Here is a 20,000-nt window from a genome sequence, read left to right as displayed (position 1 = left end):
ACAACAAAAATATTACCAAACCGGAAAAAAAAAGTGACCTGAAGCTATTCTACCAATCCCTAGAAATAATACCATTACAAAAAAAAAACTAGATAACATACTTCAAGAATTACTCCGATGCGAAAGCAATAAACAAAGATATATAAACAGTAATATAAGTACTTTGCATGAAACTTAAGCAAGTTCTAAACTATATATAACGTAATATGTCAAAGTGACAAGTACAGATATTTGTGATTATGGATAAAAACGAATACACTACAAAATTTACCAATCCCCTCGATGATAACAAGGCATTTATAAAGATTCACGAAGACATGACTATCCTATTAAAAACTAGATATATTAACTTGATTGATGCAGCAAACGTACAAATACCCTTCAACACCATTCATCCACATTGTAAGAGAATATACCCCAACGTATATTTATGGAAGAGTAACAGTATACAACATAGAACGATCCTCTCCGGAAAATAGTTTCCCAAATAAATATACCAATGCACAAGATCGCTAAACGGATAATGTTATTAAACAGTTCACACTGGAAAGAGATAAAGAATACATTTATTTGTTGCGTTCCTCAAGAAATTAACAAAGATAACCAAAGTCTTCGCCTTAGATATAAACAGCTTCTTTACGAAGTTCCTCACTACATTATACAACTTGTAGAACATTGACTATTTAAACTATCCACTATAAGAACTGGTCTAGAAGTGCGTGGTATAACCGAAAGTTTTCCTTTAGTATTACGATAACTTTCAGGTTATATACGAAAAAGATGGAGTAATAATGGATTCTCTATTAGGACTCGTATTTGAAGCATCCTATATAGTTGCAACAGAAAACAAAATAATGCCAAACCATAATGATACGATATGATCAGGTTTGTTCAAGATATTTTTGTCATCATAAACACATAGTGACGTTTTCAAGAAGATAATAGAGAACCTACAAAACAACGTTGTCCAAAACATTTATTGCCCTAGAGTAATTTAAATAATTCCATTTCTTGATATAACATGGAATTGAATTAAAATAGATCGATCACATCTGTTTACAACAAGGACTCCATAAATGACGGTTCTCAGATGGGGTCAACGAATGTCCATGCGGCAATAGAACATCAGTAGAGGCATCACTACAATTAAAACCCTTTCTCTCAATAGCAATCCGCATGACTGTGAACCGTGGATATCAATTGGTATCACTTACAATTATGACTGCTAAGAAGGGCAAAATCCAATTGGTTTGTTACAGAATTTTAGGTTTCTGGTTGTTTTACCTTACTGAAAATCGTGACGATCGTCTTTAAGAATAGATAAAGAGAGGGCGAGAGAGATTTACAGGATTCGAGAATTTTATTGCCAATAGTTTTGATGATCAACCACATGAGCTGGAAGGTGATTGCTTTGTAGATTCGCCGAGGGTGTGGAATAAAAGGGAACAGTAAACGTGAAAGCTTTCCCTTTGGGAATATTTACTCTTAGAACCATCAAGGTTGAGAGGCAGAGTAACAGAGTATTCAACAAAGACGGTGGAAACTATTAACTTTGTTAAATGTAAATCTTGCGATTGTAGCTGTTATAAGAACTACGACGATTATGATATTATTTTTACAAGATGCTGTACATTTAAAATGATGAACACTTGCGACGTACTATACTAATCAAAATTAAGCAAAATTTCATAGATATCATATCTATCTTATACGGTAGATGTCCTCACAAAACTAGACGATTATTTATGAGACCGATATTAACAGCACGTCATAATGCAGAAATGAAGACACATGTCATGTAGACTTATCGCGAACAAACATTCCCCCAACCTTGAGTTACGAAACAAAACTGGAAACAACAGTCAAAGGTTTAAATCTGCTGATAATAGGCGTTTGGCCTGGAGATCAGGATGTTATAACCATGATCTTACGATCACGGTTTCGGTTCCTGTACAAGGCGGTGCGTTATATCGTTGAGCAAAAATTTCATTTCACGTTGTTCCAGTCTCCTCGGCTGTAAAATGAGTTGCAAAATTATCTGGGAAGTTAGCCTTCCGAAGGGCCAGCGTCCCATTCTGGAGAAGGTGATGTAATTTCAGTCACTTATACCTCATGGAAACTAGATTAAGCTCCAGCGTTATGACTCCTGGAGCTCAAGGCAGACTACCTAAATCTAAGTCTAACCTCTTGCTCTATCAACTATAGAATGGTAGTAACGTACACCAACATCAACTACATCTCACAGAACAAAGGACCTGAAGATATAGAAACGTTGATGTTCAAGAAACTTTGTTATTCCGAATTATAACGGGCACAAAGTTTTTGTGCTTTCAAAATGTTTTAATGCGTTTTTGTATCTTGTTAAAATATTCTTGACATGAGTTCAAGTGAAAATGAGAAAATACAAGAGTGAATTTGATGGTTTATCATTATCTCAGAACACTCTTTTAAAATCATTGAATAATCTCTCTTGCACAGGACAATTGCTTTGTCCTAAATCTTAAGATGCCTCTGTTGAGTTTTAGTCAAAGAAATCACATGCCTTTTAAAACATGTTTGGAGACTGGGGGTTGAATGATCTGGACCGTATTACTTTCAGATGCTTCAGAGACTATTCATTTTAATGTTTCTTTTTCACTTGTTGAATTATAGAACAGAGCTTATTGCAAAATGTCGTCACCTAAAAAAGTTTATTTTGAAAAGTACTATTTACTTTTCAAGCTGAATATTATATAACTGAATATCAATGTTATAACTGGAATTTCTTTGAACTACTTCGATCCTTTTAGAGATTCTTTGAAATACTCTAATTATTCTATGAGTATTTTTCTATCTTCTTAATCACATCTTTGTGTCAGTTTTTGTGTATTAACTACCCTTAAAACAAGATGTCTGATCAGGCTGTAGTTCAAAGATATATATCAAAAGTTTATATAAACCGTTGTTCAAAGACATGGAACTGCATACTATTGATAAACTGACTTCTCTTCTCTTACTTTTTTTTTCTTTATTGCTCATAATTAGAAAACGGAGCTCGTTTCTGCTTTTGGCTATTGGATATTTATTGAAATGCCGATCAACTGTTCTCTTCAGACTATCATATATATATATATATATATATATATATATATGTGTGTGTGTGTGTGTGTGTGTGTGTGTATGTATGTATGTATGTATCTATATATATATGTATATATATATATATGTATATATGTGTATGTATGTATGTATGTATGTATGTATATATCTATGTATCTATGTATGTTATATGTTTCCTTCCTTTTCTTTAGATTGTTATGAAACTTTCCCTCTTTCTTCCTCGGACAGATACAGTCATGTGACTGTTTTTTTTACTCTTCAACTTTAATACATTTACTCGTACTTTCAATGACTTCTTTGTGTGTTTTCCTCGTTTAAATTTCTCTCATAAAAGTACACATATATAAAGATATCGTATACGACTGTGGTCTAATGACCGAATCAAATATAAGAATAAAAAAGAATATATTCTACTTAATGCTATCATGTTCACAAAAATTACAATATAATGATTAATTCTCTACATAATTTCCTCTTCTGCAACCTCCTCTTCGTTTCAGACACCAACTTCGTTTTACCTTTCTCACCACTTTCTTTATATAGCGTTATATAATATTTAAATATTTGGTATATTATAATTCGATTTAATCTTAAAACCCAAAATTTCTACTGAGCAAAACTATAATACCTATATAAGCCTATGTATTGTAATAAACTCCCTTAGTTGTGTCAAAACAGCTTGATTAAGAAACTCGGAGTAACTACAGTGTGAAACGTTGGGTCTCTTTCATTGCTGTTTATTATTGATTTACTCTCTCTTTACTTGTTTCAGTCATTTGACTGCGGCCATGCTGGAGCACCGCCTTTAGTCGAGCAAATCGACCCCGGGACTTATTCTTTGTAAGCCCAGTACTTATTCTATCGGTCTCTTTTGCCGAACCGCTAAGTGACGGGGACGTAAACACACCAGCATCGGCTGTCAAGCAATGCTAGAGGGACAAACACAGACACACAAACACACACACACATATATATACATATATACGACAGGCTTCCTTCAGTTTCCGTCTACCAAATCCACTCACAAGGCATTGGTCGGCCTGGGGCTATAGCAGAAGACACTTGCCCAAGATGCCACGCAGTGGGACTGAACCCGGAACCATGTGGTTGGTTAGCAAACTACTTACCACACAGCCACTCCTGCTTTACTACTTTATGTATTAAGGACTTTTCCTTACTGATATAAATGGTTTCATATACAAATACATACGTACATATGTGTAAGTGTGTGGGTGCGTGTGCGTGTATACATATACATACATATATCTGTGTGTTTATATATATATATACATATTATATATACATATATATATATATATATATATATATATATATATATATATATATATCAGTATAAGTATAAATATAAATGTGCATATATGTGTGTTTAAGTATATGTATACAAGTTTGCGTGTGTATATGTCTGTCTTTCTACTTGCGCTTTATGTACGCGTATACAAGTACGTTTGTTTGTGTGTATGCATACATACATATATTGGGCCATTTCATAAATAATGCGGTTTTGTGAATTGCATGAACTAAAAGTCGGAGCGGGGACGGGATAAACTACCTGCATCAATTTGCTATAAAAGCAGGTAGTAACTTTACCTTGTACTTATTCTTAGTGCCAGTTTTGAAGGGTGCAGTTCGATTTTAATTGTTATTTTTTCAAAGCTATAATGGAAATTATAAAGAGGTATATTCGGCATATTTTACTAAGTTCAATAAAGGCAAAAACGCAAAGCAAAGTGCGAGAAATATTAATGCAGTATATAGGGATCGGACAATAAGCGTAAGCCAATGTCAACAGTAGTTTCAGATATTCCGAGCCGGAAACTACAACATAGAAGACGAGCCTCGTCCTTGAAGATCTGTAGAGCTTGACGAGGACGTTCTGCAAACCCTGGTGGAGCAAAATCCCATTGTAACTGTTGAGTAACTAGCAGAAAAGCTTCGATTTGGTCATTCAACCATTCATCGATCCCTGCGTGCCATCGGAAAATGCCAGCATATTAGATTAATGGGTTCCTCACAAACGTTCCGAGTCTAATCACGCGCAAAGAGTGAATGTAAGCTCTTCTTTACAGTCATGTCTCACGAATGACCCTTTTCTAATCGAATAGTGGCTGGTGACGAAGACAGTGAGTAGAGAGAAGAGAAACACCGGCACCCCAGGCTAAAGAAGGTCTTCACCCACATAAGGTGGAATATGAAAGGTTTAAGCCACTTTGAACTTTGAACGATAACAAAGGATTTCTACTACGAGCAGCTCGAGCGGCTCGAGTCAGCGCTAGAAGAAAAACGGCCATCTTCGGTTTCTAGACGAAAGGTGTTCTTCCAGCAGGATAATATGCTCGGTCACATACAGCAAGGATGACATTCCGAAAGCTGGAGCAGTTTGAATGGGAAACGATGCCCCACCTCCCATATTTGCCGGACATCGTCACAACTTATTATCATTTATTCTGCAGTTTTCAAAAGCATTTGGAAGGAAAAAATATGAATTTTTTAGACGAGGTCAGAACAGTACTGGAGGAGTATTTTTTGTCACACACAAGTGAATTTTGGAAGAGGGGCCTTGCAAGTCTACCAGATAGAATGGAAGAGCATTGTAGGAAATGAAGGGGAGTATATTTTAGATTTAAAAAAGAACTTACCCTTAATTTTGAAAAATAAAAGTATAAAAAACCGCATTATTTATGAGATGAACGAAAATATGTTTGTGTGTGTGTGTGTATGTGTGTGTGTGTATGTGTGTGTGTGTGTGTGTGTGTGCGTGTTTTGAAGATCGCGAACTAGAAAATTTGATAGGTGATTCGCGTGGGTCCATTTTTTATTAAAACCATAAGCTATTGAAAAAAGAATGTGTAGAAAAATATCAATTTTGTATACTCTGCCAACATTTTTTACACCATTTAAATTCCAATTTTCACCTTAACTTAATCTAGAAGTGATTGTCTCCCATATAAGAATTATCCACCAGGATTACACCACATGATCGGAACTAATACTAGTCGTAATGGACAGGTAAGAATAATGATTATACTATGGCAAATAGTGCAGCACAATACACACTACAATAGAACTTGAAATTATATCGTTGTGTTATGCGTGGTTTATTGTAATATAATGCGATTTAAGCTACTTTCTTCAGAGAATGAAGTACCTTAAATGCTCAACAACACAGTCATTCAAGGGACACACACAACACTGTGATATCTGATAAAATATTATCAATTTTGTTAACATCTATGGAATCTATATATAGATTGCGTGATCGTCTTGGCAGACATTGGCTGTCATTGAGCGTTCACTACATCTTTTTCTCTTTCTCCTCTCTTTCTGTACTGATATCCTCTATACCCGGTTGGTCAATGAAGTGCTGTCTCATTAAGTACTATTGTGTATATCCTTAACTACATTGGTAGTTAAAGCCTATATTTGCCTGTACGTGTTTGTGTATGTGCTTGTGTGTATATGCATGCATATGTATGCAAATGTATGTGCTTGTGTGTAAATGTAAGTTATTAGTCTAGTTTAATTTCTAAATTTATTACCAATGGAGCAAGATCCTGTTTCTAACCTAGATTCGAAGTTCCTTGATTGGAATTTCATCATCAACTCATGTATATAGTTACAAATCTAGACGTGTGTTCCTGTATTTATATGCTACACTTTTGGAAAGTTTTATATATTTTAACAATTTCATTGATGACATGTAACTTTAATCTAATTAGCTTTCGCCTTTACGGTTTTAATAACCCTAACTTGCCAAGATTGGAGCCGAGGCAGTTGCATATACTAGTTCCCGAATATTAATATGTATAAATCTGACCTTGCAATCCGAGTGGAGTTGCTGTAACTTTCTCAACAGATCAGCGTAGGTGTTTTCTTTTACAGTGATTTTTAACTTTATATTGACATCCTCAGAATACCAAATTTCTACTACGGTGCATAGTTTCTCTTCTCTGCCCCAAATCAGTATGTTCGGTCTATTATGTTTGCCTTTTATTGGGGTTTTCACATTGACATTTCACATGTATTCTTTCATATCACGAGTGGTTATAACCTCTACATTTCTATAAGCCCTTATATCTTTGGTCTCCGACTGATCTCATTAGACAATGTCTTGACCACAATATCATATCACATTGACGTTTTCAAAAGACAGCTTATGATGTGGTGCTTTCTTCGGCGTTAACTCCACAAAGTTTTCATCGGTTATCACTTCTTATTGTTTTTGTTTTTGTTTTTTGTTCCTGCAGCTCTGTTTTCTTGTGTATCAGGAATTTTGGGATGTTATTATTTTCAAAATGCTTTTGAAAGTGTACATGTAAACAGGCTGTATATATATTATGCATTGAATTCTGGAATGCCATTGGCCAACAGCACTTTAATGTATGGATTCTCATGGTTTTAGTGATCACTTTTCCTTCTGTAAGAACTATCTAGCTTCAAATACTAATATCTCCATTGAGAGCTAGCTAGTATTCGTTAAGAATTGGTCAGTAGAAAGTCAACCATCAATCAGGTTTATTTCTGGGACTAATCTGAAGTCTTTGAATTACAGACGCAATGAAATCACCATCAATACTGCATGTGTGTAAATATATATGCACATATGTGTACATATATATATATATATATATATATATCTATATATATATATATATATATATATATATATATACATATATAAATATTTGAGTAGTTGAATGAATTATCTTATTATGGATAATTCGGTTAACCGATACCTGGGTAGCAAATTCACGTCAGAAAAACACGGTTGAAGCTACATGCCTAGGGCAGAGATCACGTGCTTTCGTGTGGAAATTTGTGTGTTTTTTTTAAATACAAATAAATGAAAGAATGGAGTTGAACGACGAATTAACAAAATTCCTTTATTTTCGACATATGTTTCGAAGACTGCATATTCCTAATTTCGAAGGAATAAGGGGTGCATTATGCCGCCTTCTCATCAGGAAAAACAAGGAACTTATGTCAGCATCAAGATGCACAAAAACTTTTAGATGACTGCCCACACGGAGCCCATTATCGCTATGGGCTCCGTGTGGTCGATCACGTGATCACGTGATATATATATATATAATATATATATATATATATATATGCGTATATATATATATGTGTGTGTGTGTGCGCGCGTGTATATATATATATATATATGACTAAATAAATATATATATATATAATGTATGTACACACACATATTTATATATTTGCTTATTCATTTAACTATTATCATTAACCTGAAGATTGACTATAATTTTAAATCGAATATATTTCAATTGAATTTAAACTTAATTGTAATTCGAATTTAATTGTAGCCATGAAACGTATGTAGTTTTTTTTACTTATATATTCATTTTTATACTTTTTGAGATCTAGTTATAAGTTGTATGTTTTATAAAAATATATAGTATTTGTTATTTATGTTTTGGTTTATGTCTATCACTGTTTGAGTTGCCTAATAGTGGTTTTATCTCTAATTTATATTTTATATATTTATACTGGAAAATTTGATTTAATACTAAATTGAATTTTTCCCTGTAAGTTTGGAGTTATACTCCCTAATATTATTATTATTATTGAGTGAGCGAGCAGAGCATGCCATCAAAGTGACACTGGGGTAAAATATACGAAGCCCAGTATACCCATCATGACTACCCGTCTGATAAGGGTACACCAGGCACATGCATCACAACCATATGTGCGCGACATGGTGATCTCATATCAAGATAAACAGCACATGACCTTGCAGGTGGAGCCCAGTTAGAATTTTCTTCAGATCGAGTAACCCATCCCGCTCAAAGGTCCTTGAATAAGGGTTATTTAAGGACGTTGAACGAAACACCCATGTTTCCAGAGGTGAATTATTCAAACCCCAAGAATCCTTCTCAACACATGGCTATGATGCTCCCCCACTACTTCTGCTCGTGATCAGAGATGCACATATCGTCAGCCACTAAGGGACATGCTCAACTGGTTAAGGTCAAACAACTAACAAGCAAATCTGTGGTATTGAGCAGAATATTTGCTGTAGCCCATCTTTTATACCAAGACAAAACAATGTACATGATAACACTTCCAATCAGTTAAGATCAGAAGGCATGAGAGCCACTGCCTGGTACTGCATCAGGGCATTTATGGTACTGCATCAGGGCATTGGTACTGCATCAGGGCATTGGTACTGCATCAGGGCATTGGTACTGCATCAGGGCATATTATTATTATTATTATTATTATTATTATTATTATTATTATTATTATTATTATTATTATTATTATTCTTTTATAGCGTGCTTTCAACTCACTACCGTGCGCAGCTCTGTGTGCCTTGGGTATATGGTGTGATTTGTTGTGATGCCCTGATGGTTACTGTATGGAAAGTGTTCTGCGTAGGATGTGTGCAGTGCCTAGTAGTGCTGTGTGCAATTATTATTGTTATTATTATTATTATTATTATTATTATTATTATTATTATTATTATTATTATATATATACATATATAAATCTTTTGGAATTGGTTCCCAAAACACATAGAATTTTAGCATGTAAATAATGGGTTCAAAAACAGTTTGGGACACAAAAATTCAACGTCTTTAACATTTTCAATTACGAACTGGTCTCCGTGCCGTCAAAAATGACGGTTAATTGTGGTACTTTATATATAAATGAGGTACAAAATTTTGGTTTAATGATTCTTTTATTACTAAATTTTTTTTTGAAAAATCTGTTCGCAACTAACATCCTTCGACTGCTTGTTTCCTTCAAAAGAATTTTCCTTCCTTCTTGTCCGACTTAAGGCCACATAAAGCTGGGTGTGACTAAATACAAGAACTGGCAAGTAAATACCATATACACAGATTTGAAACGCTGTTTGATTTTTCTTTTCAGCATTGAATATTAACCATCCCACTTCCATTGCGCGCTTGCACACACTCACAAACACACACATATACACACACACACACACACACACACACACACACACATTTATATACCCCCTATAACATATAAACAAATATATTCAGAGTTGAAACGCTGTTTGATAAATTTTTTTCAGCGCACAATTTTCATCATCCCACTACCAAGTATGACATCACCCCTTCCTTCCTTATTCATCTATCACCCCCTTCCTTTGTCATTCATAAATACAAGAGTATTATTATAGTAGATTATCTCGGTAACCATGGGAGCTTTGAAAAACTACAAAGCCCAGCAACACCACCAGATCATTCTACACATCTGTGTAAGTTTTCGCGCAATTCCACCTAGCCGTTTGACCGTGAATCCCAAGAACACTATTTCAAATAAATCAGTATACAATTTTGATCATACATTTCAGGAACTCGAACAAAATATTTTATCACGGATTCTTCCTTAACAGTAACTTCATACTAGCCTTTCCTACAGTTGCATAAACATTCTAAAATACTCATACATTTCAATCGGCTCCTAATTCCTATCACATGATATAAGAGCGAATCTCCGATTCTTTAACGCTATTAACAGAGTTAGTATTCTCCACACACAAAAGAAAAAACAAACTAAAAAGGCATAAATCATGCCAAAGCAAGCTATGCGTTCCCTTCAGCTTATTCCTTATGCAAGAATTCCGTTTCAAAGCCATTGTTAGCCAATTATAAATTCTTTACAAATATTTTCAATTTCTTTTCCTTCTAGATGTATTTTACATTATTTTACAGTTTACATTATTCTTTGCAATAAGCAAATTAACCAGTTAGAAAATCTTTATAAGAGATGGAAGCAGTAACTATGCTGAGAAGTAATGTTTGGCACCACTTGAACCTGGTTGTTCTGTAGGAACCGGCGTTACTACCATTTTAACCCCAGCGGGTTAATCGATGCAATCTGCACCCGATATATATTGCAAGTAGTGGAGCGCACACCTACCAACTTCCAGCTTTGTTCGTTTCAAATTTAACGTGCTCGCTATTAAATGCACGCCTTCCTTTTCTCTCTTACCACTACATATAGCTAAAATTCTCTCTCTCTCACTCTCTCTCTCTCTCTCTCTTTCTCTCTCTTTCTTTCTCCAGTCTCACACACACTCCCACACTCTCTTTTTTTTTCTACTCTTCCTGCTTCCACTCCTGCTTCTCCCTAAATATACACACCTTTTCTTGAATTATTTTTATCGTACTTAGAAAATTTTAAAGTTGTACTTCTGGTAATTGTAATACCGAGTCATTTTAGTTTATATTCAAAAATTTTATGACACTGTACTTCTAAAAGACTAATTTTCACTCGTTTGAACACATACTCGCGCACGCATAAGCATACACATACATACATACAATTTTTTTTATTTATGCGCCCTTTTCAAGCGTAGCCATGTTCATGGACCCGATTTCCCGGTTTCTGTGGCGTATGTGTTCCCCCTAGAGTAAGTTGGGGCGAAAGAGTACAAAAGGGGTCGCCACCACCCCTTCCCGGAGCATCGTGGAGCTTTAGGTGTTTTCGCTCAATAAACACACACAACGCCCGTTCTAGGAATCGAAACCACGATCCTCCGACCGCGAGTCCGCTGCCCTAACCACTGGGCCATTGCGCCTCCACAAAATACATGCATACATACATGCATATATACATGCATACATACATACATGCATACATACATACATACATACATACATACATACATACATACATACATGCATACATACATACATACATACATACATACATACATACATACATACATACATACATGCATGCATGCATACATACATGCATGCATACATACATACATACATCATACATACATACATACATCATCATCATTGTTCGACCGTGGTCGAGATAAGGGAATTTACCATGCTATGCCAGACTTCACGGTCCATCATGGCATTACGGAGATCCTGTTGCTGGATGCCTGTATCCCTGGAGATTACATCAGGGTAGGAGAGTGTGCGCTCTCTGGTATCGCGAGTAGATGGCTTCCAGAGGAGAAGAGGAGAAATTTCCTCGTTTTCAGCTCTACAACAATGTCCAGCAAACTGGACTCTACTACCTTTCACAAGAGATGACACAGGTGGTAATTTCCCATATATTTGCATTTTGGTTGGATGACGCTTCCACGAGAGATTTTGAGCTCTCATACATACATGCATACATGCATGCATACATACATAGATGCATACATACATACATACATACATACATACATACATACATACATACATACATACATACATACATAAGCTTAGCCATCACCAACTGACCTATATGACCGGATAGCTCGTACCACACTTTCGCTAATTACCTTAGTTGTTTATGTAGTTGTAAGCAGACAGCCATCTCTCGGTTCAGCCTCCCTTGAGCCAGCTAGCATGCCACAGATGGTGAGAAAGATGGTTGTACCAGCACTATACGAGGGCTCATTTGCAACAGAGTAGACTAGAGCAACGTGGAATCGTGCATTTCTAAAAGACAGAACGTACAACTCAGTCTAGAAATCGAACCCACGACCATAAAACTCTGAGCCTGACACCCTAATCATTCGACCACGCATGTCCACACACACACACATGTATATATATATACACACTTGCACACAAACACAAACACACGATATGTTCGCAAGTATGACTTTGCAATCAGACCTAAAAGAAGTATAGTATATGCTTTACAATCTACCGTACATATCAGCTGCCCCAAAACAATGGAAAATAAAAATGTTAGATGTCAATGATTGGTCAGATCATGGATAACGTTATAAATACTTTCTGTATGGTATTATGCTTCTAAATTAACCATCAGGAAATTTGGTGTAAAGCGACAAGTCGGGAAATGTTAGTTTGGTTAGAATTAGAATGAGAAGCGGGAACTTATTCGAAAGACAAAAGCTCACAAAGCGTAGATCAGTTCTTAAACGTTGTTGCTCTGTTTATGATTTCCCAGGTGATGTTCAGGTTTCCAGCCGTTTGCTTTAATTCCTATATGTGTTTGGATAGTGATGCAGTGTTTTCTAAGTGTCTATGGTAGGATGATCTATTGTTGTGGTGGACGTGAGGCAAATAGAGAGAAAGATGGAATATATATTAAGAGAGGGACGTAGCTGAGAGAAAGTGAAAATGAATAACATTTAAAATGGAAAGAGAAGTATTTGATAAAGGAAGTAGTTGAGTTGCTACTGATGTGATACCGACAGTGAAAATATAGCGAGAAATAGAAGAAATAATCAAAATTTAGAAAGAAATTTAGAGCTTCTGGAGGAAAGGTTAATGAGAAAATGAGAAACGGAGAGAGAAAGAAGAAAACAGTTATTAAATCAGAGACTATAGGAGTGAAAAGGAAAGATGAAAAGAAGAAAGTTCTGTGAAGAAAAACTTGGAAAATATATAAGCAAAAAGTTATAAAGGATTAAATGATGAAAATATAAAATAAGAAACAAATGTGAACGAATAAAAAGGGGATGAGAAGAAATCAGACTACAGTTAAAGAATGAAGGAAGAAATAAATATGAATGAAGAAAATATTGAGAATATGGTAGAAAGAAAACATACGTGAAAGAGAAAAACATACAACAAAAGAAATAACGATAAACGAAAGTGAGAAATAAACATAGGAAGGAAAACAACGCAAAAAATATAAAGAATAAAACAAAGAATAAATAAACGATGTTTGTCTGGCAAGAACAAAAGAATGGCTGCAAAAAACTAAAACGACTGGAAAAGACTCCAAAAGTGAAAGTAAAGTGTGTAGAATTGAGAGAAATATTCTTGTAATGTCTGTGAGTGTGTTGTTGTCCTGTAAATATTTTATTGATCTTCATATTACTTGGAATTGAGAGAAAATAACAAATGAAGGCAAGAGAAACGACAAAAAAAAATAAGGCCAGAGAAGTTGATTTCACTAAGAGAAAAAATGCAAAAACAAATTAAGAAACAGAAAACATGTTGCGGCAATCTTTGAGAAAGACGGTGGTCATATAAATTAAAGATTAATCGATGAATGCTAACAAGTGTAATGGCATATAATTTAGGTATTTAGATTGATGTTGCTGTGTTTTTTGTTGTTGGATTTGGTTTCTTCTGGTGGCAATTGTAGTAGTGATGGTAGTAGTGATGTTGATTATGGTGAGAGTGATGGCGGTAGAGTTGTGGTGATCGTTATAGTGGTTGTGGTGGTGGTGGTGGTGGTGGTGGTGTGGTTGTGGTGCTAAGGAATCAAAGGAGTGCCTATTCTATAGCAACATTAGATTATAATAATTGAAAATAGAGAAGAGATAAATAATTCCTGTTTAAAACTTCGTAAACACCAGCTACATGCATACCAGTCTACATTTATACATGCACATATACACACACATATATATATACATATATATATATATATGTGTGTGTGTGTGTGTGTGTGTGTGTGTGTGTATACGTATGTATTATTATATATTATTTTATTTTACAGATAAATTTCCTCTATTTACATAATATTGAGGTCTCTTTCTTTCTTTTGTTATCTTACCGTTTTTACCAATGTATATATATATATATATATATATATATATATATATATATATATATATATATATGTATGTATATATATATATATGTATGTATGTATGTATGTATGTATGTATGTATGTATGTATGTATGTATGTATGTATGCATGCATGTATGTATGTATGTATTTATGTATGTATGTATGTATGTATGTATGTATGTATGTATGTGTGTATGTATGTATGCATGTATTTATGTATGTATGTATGTATGTATGTATGTATGTATTTATGTATGTATCTATGTATGTATGTATGTATGTATGAATGTATTTATGTATGTATGTATGTATGAATGTATGTATGAATGTATTTATGTATGTATGTATGTATGTATGTATGTATGTATGTATGTATGAATGTATTTATGTATGTATGTATGTATGAATGTATGTGTGTGTGTGTTGTGTAAAGTGCAGTAAGAATGGAAGGCTGCTCAAATGATTTGTAAAGAGATTAGAATTGGCTGAAAATGACGTAAAATCGGAGAATGTGAGTATGGAGTAAATAGAAGAGGAATATTTGTTTTGCTGGTGTGATTATGTCGTGGGAGACAAACACCATGAATATCATTAAAAGAGAAAGTCACTCTCGTAATAGATTTTAGGAAGTATGAACTGCTTGAAATGTTTGAGTGATGGATATACAGTTATATACATATATATATATATTTATACATGCATTCGCAGACACACACATACACAAGCGCATGCACACACACACAAACACACACACATATACATACATATACATACAGGCATGCACACGCATACACAGACACAGGCATACACTGGCGCGCATACACATATATGCATATGCATACATTTATGTAAGAGTCTTATATTCGAGTATAAACCCTGTAGTATACCGTTTAAAGCTGATTCGCAGTAATCGGCTACCTGATGTGAACAATAGTATGGAAGTATGTGCTACTGGAATTCTATTTTTTTCTCTCATATCTTTATATATGTATGTGTCTATGTATGTGTGCATACATGTATGTGTGTATGCATGTATGTATGTGTGTACGTATGTATGCATGTATGTATACATACGTACGTGTGTATGTATGTACGTAGGTATGTATACATACGTACGTATGTATGTATGTATGCATGTATGTGTGTACGCATGTATGTATGTGTGTACGTATGTATGTATACATGTATGTATGTATGTATGTATGTATGTATGTATGTATGTATGTATGTATGTATGTATGTATGTATGTATGTATGTACGTACGTACGTACGTATATATGTATGTATGTATGTACGTACGTACGTATGTATGTATGTATGTATGTATGTATGTATGTGCGACACAAAAGAAAAAGACATGAAAATCCAAGCAAAATACATTATAGGCACTCTGTAGGGATCTAAATTGGCCGGTAAAAACCACTGTAGCCCATGTTGGTAGTAAATTTATTTCCCGTTGCTTGTCCAGTTTGCTGATTCGAAATCTAACCACCGAATAAATATTGTATAAGGCCACAGAGTATTGTAGAAAATCACAAAAGAATGAAAAAATGTGCATTATTTAATCAGCTTATGCACGTTTTGGATAAGCTTGTAAATATTTTAATCGAATATATAAGCAGACAAAATACAGGGTCCGTCTTTAAAAAGATATCCTTTGAGTTTGAAAATAACCTCAAACTACCATTTAAAGAAGAGGACAGAAAGAGAAGTTGTCTGTTTATCTGGAGAGTTATAAAAACGAACTCGAAGTTTCTCAATAAATTCGAAACAAAATTAACTCCAATGTTATAATTGACATTATAAAATAGGGCCATTTTCGAAGGAAAGAGCTCATTAACAGCCGACTCCTAATAGGTAAGTAAAGTGAACGATTTCAAAGGATTTTCATCTCTCGCAGAATATATACCAATAAATAAACTACTTTTACTTAGGGAAGTGACAACCATTGATTACGACGACGTAGAATGGGAAGATGTTATAACAGCCCTTGATGAAATTAGCTTGAACTCAACAACTAACCCTAATAGTTTTCCAGTGAGTTTCTTAAAGAATGGCCAGAAACTCTAGCAAGACCGTTTCAGATACGTTTCGATAGCTTCCTTGCATGTGGGAAGCTTCTCAAAATTTTAAATTAGAATTCAAAATGCTCGAACCCAAAAGGCGTTATCAGCACATCAACCTTAGTTTCTCTAGTTAATGACCCACACAGATTTGAAGACTTGTTGAAACACTGAGCGACAAAGATAAATATTTGTATGAAACTGAAACTAATCGCATGCGGCCTCTTCAATGAGATTTCCGATGCAATGCTAGAGTGTATAAGAACTTGTGTCGCGAACTAATAATAGCTTGAAGTGTTTAGCACTATGCATTTAGCAAAATTGTTGTTCATACTCATCCTACGTGTAGACGTGAAAAAAGTAATTAAACGCGAGCAAGGTGCAAATGAAATATTTACCGAGCAACTGGTGGTGCTGATTGCTTTTAATGGCACACCAAGAAAAATTACGATGCAATGAACAACCGATTAAAGAAAATTGTAACCTGATACCTTGCTGTTAAAGATCGACTAATTATCTGCGATCTGTAGAACTTAACTAACGGAATTGTAGCAGTTATTTGATATTTAAAATTTGTTCTGTATTTAAAATTGATCTACATAATCATTCTATGAAATCATTTCAATACCCAATCGTCCAATGACCGTTCGTACAATGTGCACGTTTGCGTGTGTGTATGTGTATGTGTGTGTGTTTGTGTGTGTTTTAAGTATCAATGTATGTATTTATGAGTATATGTGTAGGAGTGTAAGTATATATATATGGGTGCAGTTTTCTTCTAGACATTATATTATGTACAGGATTGTGTTCTTGGTAGAGCAAGGCTTTTTTCCACATTTTCCACTGAGTTCCCTTTAATTTCTTCCTTTCTCGGGAGCAGTAAACCTTTTAAATCCACAACCAATATACATCGACCTTCATAAGCTTTTCTTCGGAATCAAATGATGTCAAATATGTGCTGCTGTCTCTTTCAGAAGCCAAGGACAATATCATTGGTATAAGCATTATCTCAATTTCACATTTGACCGTTAGATCTATATACATCAATAGTCACCTGTATATCTTTGCACGTGACTTCTGTTGTGTATTTTTTATTTTACTTGTTTCAGTCATTAGACTGCGGCCACGCTGGAGCACCGCCTTAAAGTGTTTTAGTGGAAAGAACCGGCCCTAGTACTTTTTTAAGCGTAGTACTTATTGCATCGTTCTTTTTTTTTTTGCTAAGTTACAGGGACATAAACACCTCAACACCGGTGGTGTAGCAGTTGTGGTGGGGAAAACACAGTCACATATATACACATGTATAGATATGCATACGTGGGCTGATCAATAGGTATCCGGACTGTTGCTATAGTAACGAAGCTAAATCACGCTGAGTGAAACCGCTTAAACTCTGCTGTACATGCGCACTAAGTTTTAACGTTCCAGCTCACTTCCGCTGTTTACAGCAGTGCTTGGAAGGAATGTGCGTAGCATGAGGTCGTCGTATTGACCATGACAGAGAACGTTGACAGACAGACAGACAGACAGACAGACAGACGGACGAACGGACGGACGGACGGACGGACAGACAGACAGACAGACGGAGGGACGGACAAACGGACAGACGAACACACGGACAGGCGGATAGACAGACAGACAGACGGACGTACGGAGAGACGAACACACGGACAGGCGGATAGACAGACAGAGAAGCAGGCAGGCAGATACACAGATAGACAGACAGACATACAGATAGATAGATAGATAGATAGATAGATAGATAGATAGATAGATAGATAGATAGATAGATAGATAGATAGATAGATAGATAGGTAGATAGATAGATAGATAGATAGATATCTTTTCTGTCTGAAATATTTATGTCCAGATACGAAATCGTTTTATTACCATTTATTAAGTTGTTTCACATGAAATGTATTTGAAAGGTAACACTAAAATGTTTCAGAAGCGTTAGGGGAACTGATTTATTTAATCAAACTATGATCCATATTCATTTATGATGTTTACCCAACGTTTTTCTATGTCATATATTCCATCTTTAAGGAAAAAAATCATCGTTTGCTGTGATAAACTGTCCGAATGCTTCAATTACCTCTTCTCTATTTAAGAATGTTTTATTGCTTATGAAAAGCTCAAAATGCTTAAATAAGTGATGATCAGTTGGAGAGATATCAGCGGAATAAGGAGGATGTTGCAAACTCTCATAATTCAGGCTTTGCAACATTTGGACAGTAGCTTGAGGTGCGTGAGGACGTGCAATGTCGTGGAGCATAATTGGGCAATCTCTGTTCATTAGACTCGGTTACTTCTTTTTCCAATTTTCATGCATACAATCATTTTCCTGGCAATACGATGTTGCTGTTACTTTTTTCGTTGTTGCAAAAAGGAATAATGAATAACTCCCTTCGCAGACCACCATACAGCGACCACTAAAATTTTATGGTTTAATGGTGGATTTAGGAAGTGTCTAGATGACTCTCTTGCATCTAATCACTGTCCTGTTCTCCTGCTGTTGTCAAAGAGTATCCATTTTTCATAACAAGTAATGATTTGATGCAAAAATGGTCTTTTTCCAGTCGAGAAAGCAATAAAGAGCACACTTCGAGGCATCTGACTTTTCTTTTTTTAATCTCGTTCAGTTGATGTGGAACAGACCTATACGTTTTCATGACTTTTCCAACTCTTTACAGGTGTCCAAAAACAGTTGTGCGAGATGTTCGGAGTTCTGATGAGAGTTTTCGGACCTTTCATCAACCAAATCATTTAATCCATCATGCCGAATAACTGATTTCGGCCTACATCTTGGTTTATTTTCGAGGCTATCATCTTCTGAACGAGAGCTTTGGAACCATCTCTGAATAGTTCTGATGTCAACAAAACCATTACCAAAGGCCCGCTTGCTATTCCGTAGAGCTTCTGCGGCAGAGTGATCCAGTTTCTACTCATACATGAAAACCACTCAACATAGTTTGGTTGTTATCATTTTCATAAGTTCTGTGGGTACGAATTTTGTATCCCAATATTGTTGGGAAAGAAAGAGTCAAAATTAAATACAAGATTGAGTTTTTGAATGACTGAAATAAAAAGTAATTAAAAATGCAACATTTCATGTGAAAAAGAAGCAACCTAATACATTGCCCTGGATATTTAGTTTAAGAAAGCGATTTCTTTTTTAAATGATCGATGTCCTGTGGTGAGCCCAGTACCTCATGTCTGCTGTATATGTGTGACTTGGTACAACGTTGTTCTCCATTAAATCCGCATAGAACGCTGCAAACGTGCGCCCCAAGGCAGTACCCATGGC

The 20,000-nt window shown here is 35.2% G+C and overlaps 1 long non-coding RNA gene across 1 annotated transcript in view; it reads right to left on the bottom strand.

Moving 5' to 3' along the window:
- Positions 1-1,384: 1,384 nt before the first annotated feature.
- Positions 1,385-20,000, bottom strand: part of LOC118764998 — a 23,816-nt gene continuing 5,200 nt past the window's right edge. Inside the window, exons 2-3 of the long non-coding RNA XR_005000842.1 lie at positions 5,403-5,408; positions 1,385-1,395 (exon numbers count right to left, since the gene is read on the bottom strand). This is a non-coding gene — a long non-coding RNA (uncharacterized LOC118764998). The remainder of the gene's footprint in view (positions 1,396-5,402; positions 5,409-20,000) is intronic.

The sequence above is a fragment of the Octopus sinensis genome, linkage group LG10 (assembly GCF_006345805.1).
Source record: "Octopus sinensis linkage group LG10, ASM634580v1, whole genome shotgun sequence".
Classification (NCBI taxonomy): Eukaryota; Metazoa; Mollusca; class Cephalopoda; order Octopoda; family Octopodidae; genus Octopus; species Octopus sinensis.
Note: the sequence above shows the minus strand (reverse complement) of the source record. Positions and strands in the feature narration are given on the sequence as shown.